This window comes from Symsagittifera roscoffensis, chromosome 5 (genome assembly GCF_963678635.1).
Source record: "Symsagittifera roscoffensis chromosome 5, txSymRosc1.1, whole genome shotgun sequence".
In the NCBI taxonomy this organism is placed as follows: domain Eukaryota; kingdom Metazoa; phylum Xenacoelomorpha; order Acoela; family Convolutidae; genus Symsagittifera; species Symsagittifera roscoffensis.
Window position 1 is genome coordinate 41,276,804 of NC_087066.1, and position 6,000 is coordinate 41,282,803.

General features: G+C 32.8%; 1 protein-coding gene across 1 annotated transcript in view; it reads right to left on the reverse strand.

Moving 5' to 3' along the window:
• LOC134845551 (cytoplasmic dynein 2 intermediate chain 2-like) overlaps positions 1 to 3,924 on the reverse strand; it is a 405,850-nt gene extending 401,926 nt beyond the window's left edge. The window contains exon 1 of the mRNA XM_063862487.1: positions 3,914 to 3,924. The gene's annotated coding sequence lies outside the window, so the exon portion shown is untranslated. The remainder of the gene's footprint in view (positions 1 to 3,913) is intronic.
• Positions 3,925 to 6,000: the final 2,076 nt, after the last annotated feature.

Sequence of the window (6,000 nt, forward strand, 5' to 3'; positions counted from 1 at the left end):
TTGGATTCATAAAAACTTCTCATACAAGTTTGACTAATATAAAATTTGCTCTAGGATAAGCTTTTTATTTGAACGCTTGAAAAATCTTGCTTTAGATAAACAGTTGATTGGCTTTGCAGAACCCTTTTTTATCCGACATTTTTGCAAATTTATAGAAATTTGATAACGGTTGATATGCCTTGATTTTAGCAACGTTATGTTGAACAGAGAAACTGGAGCTAGGGGCAGAATAAACCCTGACATGTTAGATAAGAGTTTTAAAAAAAATTTTTGTGAAGATCTCGACTGCTTCTTATAAAATAAAAACACCCAAAAAAAAACAATTTGTCTGTGTTTCGCTAAAATTCAATGAAATCATTTGTGGAAATTTTTTGAGCGCCACTCTTTAGACGACGCTTAGAATGTGACTGCATTCATTACTTAGAAGTTAATTTAGTCACACCTTATCACATCCATCTTTAAATTTGACGGAAATTTATTGAAAACTCTGATTGTTTCAGATCTCTTAAGCGTTCGTGAAGTTTTGCTACAAAATTAGTATGGGTAGGTCAAAATAGTTCCGAAGATGTTTTTCAAATTAAGTTTTGTTCAAAACGAAATTCGGCTACTCACTCACATCAACCGATCGGATTACAAAATTTTATTTTCTATTTAATAATTTGAGATTTGATAGATAAGTTGGGCAGAATAAATTTAAGGATCCAAGGAAGAATTTATGGGCGGAGGGGATGTCAGTTCTGAAAAAAACTTGACCTGCATGTCTGAATTAAATTTTAAAGGTTGGATTAAAAAATGATCACAGGTGAAACATCTTTTTAAATTTGATCTCACGACAACCATAATTTCCGCCTGATATAAAAAACACTCCGTCAAATATTGCTAGTTAAAAGGTCGAAACTTGTCTGGAAAAAAACCAGCTCGAGCTGAAAGATTCCGCCATTTTCTTCAAAATTCGGAACAAAAAAAATAGCAGCCAATCAGATTTGAGTATTTAAAAACCAGATAAAAGTGCAAATATCTCAAAGTAAGAATTGAACTTAGAGCTTTCGGATCTAATTAACAATCTCCCCCCTCCCTATGGCATCGACTAAACAATCTCCACCCCTATAAATAAATGCAGTAAATTAGCACTAGAGCTTGTATTGATAAATTGAATTTTTCTGCATTCTGATCGGTCGAAAAATCGACCATTTTGATCTACTTAACAATTTCCCTTGATTGTTAAAATCACCCGAACTTTCATTTAAATGTTTGGTCTGATTCATGATTCCCGGATGCGTGCGTACTTCGCCCACCAGCGGGAGCGAAATTAGATCTTCTTAACGATGGAGGGGGGCAATTGTATAGTAGATTAAGTTAGTTGAATTTTCGAATAATAAGCTTTTATTTGCTTCTATTTATACGGGCAGCAATTCTTTAGTAGATACCATAGGGGTGGCAATTTTTAAGTAGATCTGAGAACTTTATTGTAACTTTCAATTTTTGCCTATGGTAGTTTTCAATCAGCAAATATGAAATCTTGCAAACCAGCAGAAACTAATTTTCTTGAACTTCGTGTAATCACTGTATTCAAATATTTTACCCAAATATCTACTGAAGTATGTCCTCTTTTTTGTTGAAAGGAGAGAGATTATTATGGCAATCTGCAAATTGCAATTTTCCAACGCCCGGTTTTCTGAACAATTTCAACCGACTTGTCTTTTAATTTTTTTCTCAGGGCAGCGACATTTTTGATTTGATAAGAAAAAACTAATATTGTTGTTGGTAAATGTCCCAGCAGAAAAACAGATAACGAATTTTAAAAAAATATATACCATATACTTTTTTAAATAACCAACGCAGTTGGGACATACGCATTTCAACATCCCATTGCCCGTTTATTTGTGTTGATATTAGAGTGCGCTACGTTTCGAATCTTAAATAAGCAATTAGCATTTCCATTGTCTTTTTTTAAAAAATGGTTCATAAAAAGAAAAACGAAAAAAGCTCGTTAGGTAGGCTTATAAGCATGCAATGAATGCTTCAATCAGGCCGAAACTATTCAAGCCGAAACAACGAAGAGCCGAAACGAATCAAGCCGAAACGAATTCAGTCTTAAACTTTCATTAATTGAAAATTGTTTGATTTCTTAAAAAAATGAACGTTTCATTCTCGCATAATTATCTTCTCGGTGAATTGTGAAGTGCACGCTACTGACAATAGCAACATTGATCAAACCAATCTTGAAACAACGAGTGAGTCAACTGTGTTTTTGGGAAAGACAAGTTTTTTTTACAGTATCAGAGGTCAAGTTAAAACTCAATGAAAAAGAAAGAGATCTCTTTAACTACTCCACCCCTTTTGCAAAAGAGGGGAAATTCATTACTAGGTACAAACTTCGGGTCTTTTCTACTTATTCCGCCCAGATTTTGTAATTTGTGAAGCCAAACTATTAAAGCGAAGAACAAAACACTAGTCGTAATAACAGTTGTTTAGAACTATTAATTGGCTAGTTTTTTTAGACAATTTTCAACGAGGTTGAAATGGCGTGCCTATTTGAATGAATGTGAGGGTGGTCAATATGTTGTTTTTTCTCTTGTATCTAAGTCCTGTTTTTTTCAGCCCGGACCAGACTCAACAAGTAATTTGAGTCGAATGTAATTCGAATGTTTGACACGAACAATCTGTTTTTTCGGACAATTCGCCTGATTTTTGGGTCTGCGAAAATTTTTCGAATTGATATTTAAATCTGATGGCTATTAAATGAAATTTTTATCCTGGAGCAAACTATATGCTTATCAAATTTGTATGAGAATTTAATATCAACCTAATTTAATTAGAGTTTCTTTTGCTAGTTGTAGTTCGTCCTGCCGAGTTATACCAGAATAATCGAGGCAAAAGCTTAAATTGATCGAGAACAACAATCTTTTCGCAGTAAATGGCGTTTTTCTTAGTCAGTTATATAACTTCAAACACCTGTGCGACTGTGATATCAAATCTTTTGATGAAACAATGAAATCATTCTTTTTTTTTGGGTTGAAGTGTGTTTGATTTGAATGATAATTGTTCCGACCATTGAAAATTGGTTGTCTTTTAAATTTTTTGAAAAAAAACGTTTGGTACCACAAGTAATCATCGGACTGGGCCGGATGTATATCATATTAGTGTCATCTTAATCTTGATTTGAACGACATTAAAAAGTGTTACAATTAGTGTCCGTATGTGGAGAAAAACTGGTTCAAAACTTTTGAGTTTTAGTTAAACTTCGAGCGAGGGAAAGCGATCGAATAACTATTGTTTTAATTGAAAATTATCAATCCAAGCTAAAAGATATCTGATTGGCTGACCAGATTTTGCGCATTCTAATTTTTGTAAGCGTAAACTTGAACTATTTGTAATTTTGGGGGCGTCAAAATTACCGATGCACAAATATTTGTTTCAATCTAATATGAGCACAGCTAATTCAACCCAAACAAGTTTTTTTTTCGGATCAAGTTAACACCCTGTTCTCGCCCCCCGCACATATAGACCAAGTAAAGGTTTTCTACCCCGTATTAAATGAATTTGACTTACTTAGCACTGCGTGTAGAAGGATCTTTCCTGATTAGTATAAAGTTTGAACAAGGAGTTAAGTAAAAAGCCCTCAAACAGCTTGAAAAGTGGATGTTAAATTGGTCCAATTTATTAATTTCACAATAAATTCACTTCTGGTTTAAAAACATTGATTTTGTAAAAGGAAAAATTGAAAGTCTTATGTAAATTTTAAATTTGCTTTCATTATATCAAACTTTGTTTCTAAAATGGAAAATTTGAGAATTGAGACAACTTAAGGGTGTTCGGATGTTCAAGGTTTTGAGTCGAAAAAAAATTTCCGCAAATGATCTCATAGAATCTTAACGAAACACAGACAAGTTGGTTTTATTTTTGGTAATTTTATTTAATAAGAAGCAGTCGAGATCTTCGCAAGAATTTGTAATAGAGTTTTATCCAACAATTTGTTTACTCTGCACCTAGCTCCAATTTCTCTATTCAACATAACGTTGTTGAAAGCAAGGCATATCAACCGTTATCGAATTTCCGTAAATTTGTGAAAATATCGGATAATAAAGGGTTCTGCAATGTCAATCAACTGTTTATCTCAATCAACATTTTTTCAATTCTTTTAAATGAAATTCTTATCCTCGAGCAAAGTATGTGTTAGTCTATTTTTCATGAGAAGTTTTTATGAATCTAATCCAATGAGAATTTTTTTGCTAGTTGTATTTCGTCCTGCCGATTTTTACCAGATTCATCGAGGCAAAAGTTCGAACTGATTGAGACCAAAATTGAGTGATATGTTTAAAAATGTGGTAATTTTGAGCATCGTCCTGCCGAGTTATACCAGAATAATCGAGGCAAAAGCTTAAATTGATCGAGAACAACAATCTTTTCGCAGTAAATGGCGTTTTTCTTAGTCAGTTATATAACTTCAAACACCTGTGCGACTGTGATATCAAATCTTTTGATGAAACAATGAAATCATTCTTTTTTTTTGGGTTGAAGTGTGTTTGATTTGAATGATAATTGTTCCGACCATTGAAAATTGGTTGTCTTTTAAATTTTTTGAAAAAAAACGTTTGGTACCACAAGTAATCATCGGACTGGGCCGGATGTATAACATATTAGTGTCATCTTAATCTTGATTTGAACGACATTAAAAAGTGTTACAATTAGTGTCCGTATGTGGAGAAAAACTGGTTCAAAACTTTTGAGTTTTAGTTAAACTTCGAGCGAGGGAAAGCGATCGAATAACTATTGTTTTAATTGAAAATTATCAATCCAAGCTAAAAGATATCTGATTGGCTGACCAGATTTTGCGCATTCTAATTTTTGTAAGCGTAAACTTGAACTATTTGTAATTTTGGGGGCGTCAAAATTACCGATGCACAAATATTTGTTTCAATCTAATATGAGCACAGCTAATTCAACCCAAACAAGTTTTTTTTTCGGATCAAGTTAACACCCTGTTCTCGCCCCCCGCCCATATAGACCAAGTAAAGGTTTTCTACCCCGTATTAAATGAATTTGACTTACTTAGCACTGCGTGTAGAAGGATCTTTCCTGATTAGTATAAAGTTTGAACAAGGAGTTAAGTAAAAAGCCCTCAAACAGCTTGAAAAGTGGATGTTAAATTGGTCCAATTTATTAATTTCACAATAAATTCACTTCTGGTTTAAAAACATTGATTTTGTAAAAGGAAAAATTGAAAGTCTTATGTAAATTTTAAATTTGCTTTCATTATATCAAACTTTGTTTCTAAAATGGAAAATTTGAGAATTGAGACAACTTAAGGGTGTTCGGATGTTCAAGGTTTTGAGTCGAAAAAAAATTTCCGCAAATGATCTCATAGAATCTTAACGAAACACAGACAAGTTGGTTTTATTTTTGGTAATTTTATTTAATAAGAAGCAGTCGAGATCTTCGCAAGAATTTGTAATAGAGTTTTATCCAACAATTTGTTTACTCTGCACCTAGCTCCAATTTCTCTATTCAACATAACGTTGTTGAAAGCAAGGCATATCAACCGTTATCGAATTTCCGTAAATTTGTGAAAATATCGGATAATAAAGGGTTCTGCAATGTCAATCAACTGTTTATCTCAATCAACATTTTTTCAATTCTTTTAAATGAAATTCTTATCCTCGAGCAAAGTATGTGTTAGTCTATTTTTCATGAGAAGTTTTTATGAATCTAATCCAATGAGAATTTTTTTGCTAGTTGTATTTCGTCCTGCCGATTTTTACCAGATTCATCGAGGCAAAAGTTCGAACTGATTGAGACCAAAATTGAGTGATATGTTTAAAAATATGGTAATTTTGAGCATAGTGCTTGTACTAGAATTGAGAACTCGAATGAAAAATTTAGTCATTTCGTTTTCAATCAATTGAACTAACACTAACAAAGTTTTTTTAAATATTTTACTCTGCGAAATAGTGCTGCTCGAAAAATCACATTTTACACTACTTTTGTCCAAAAACTAGG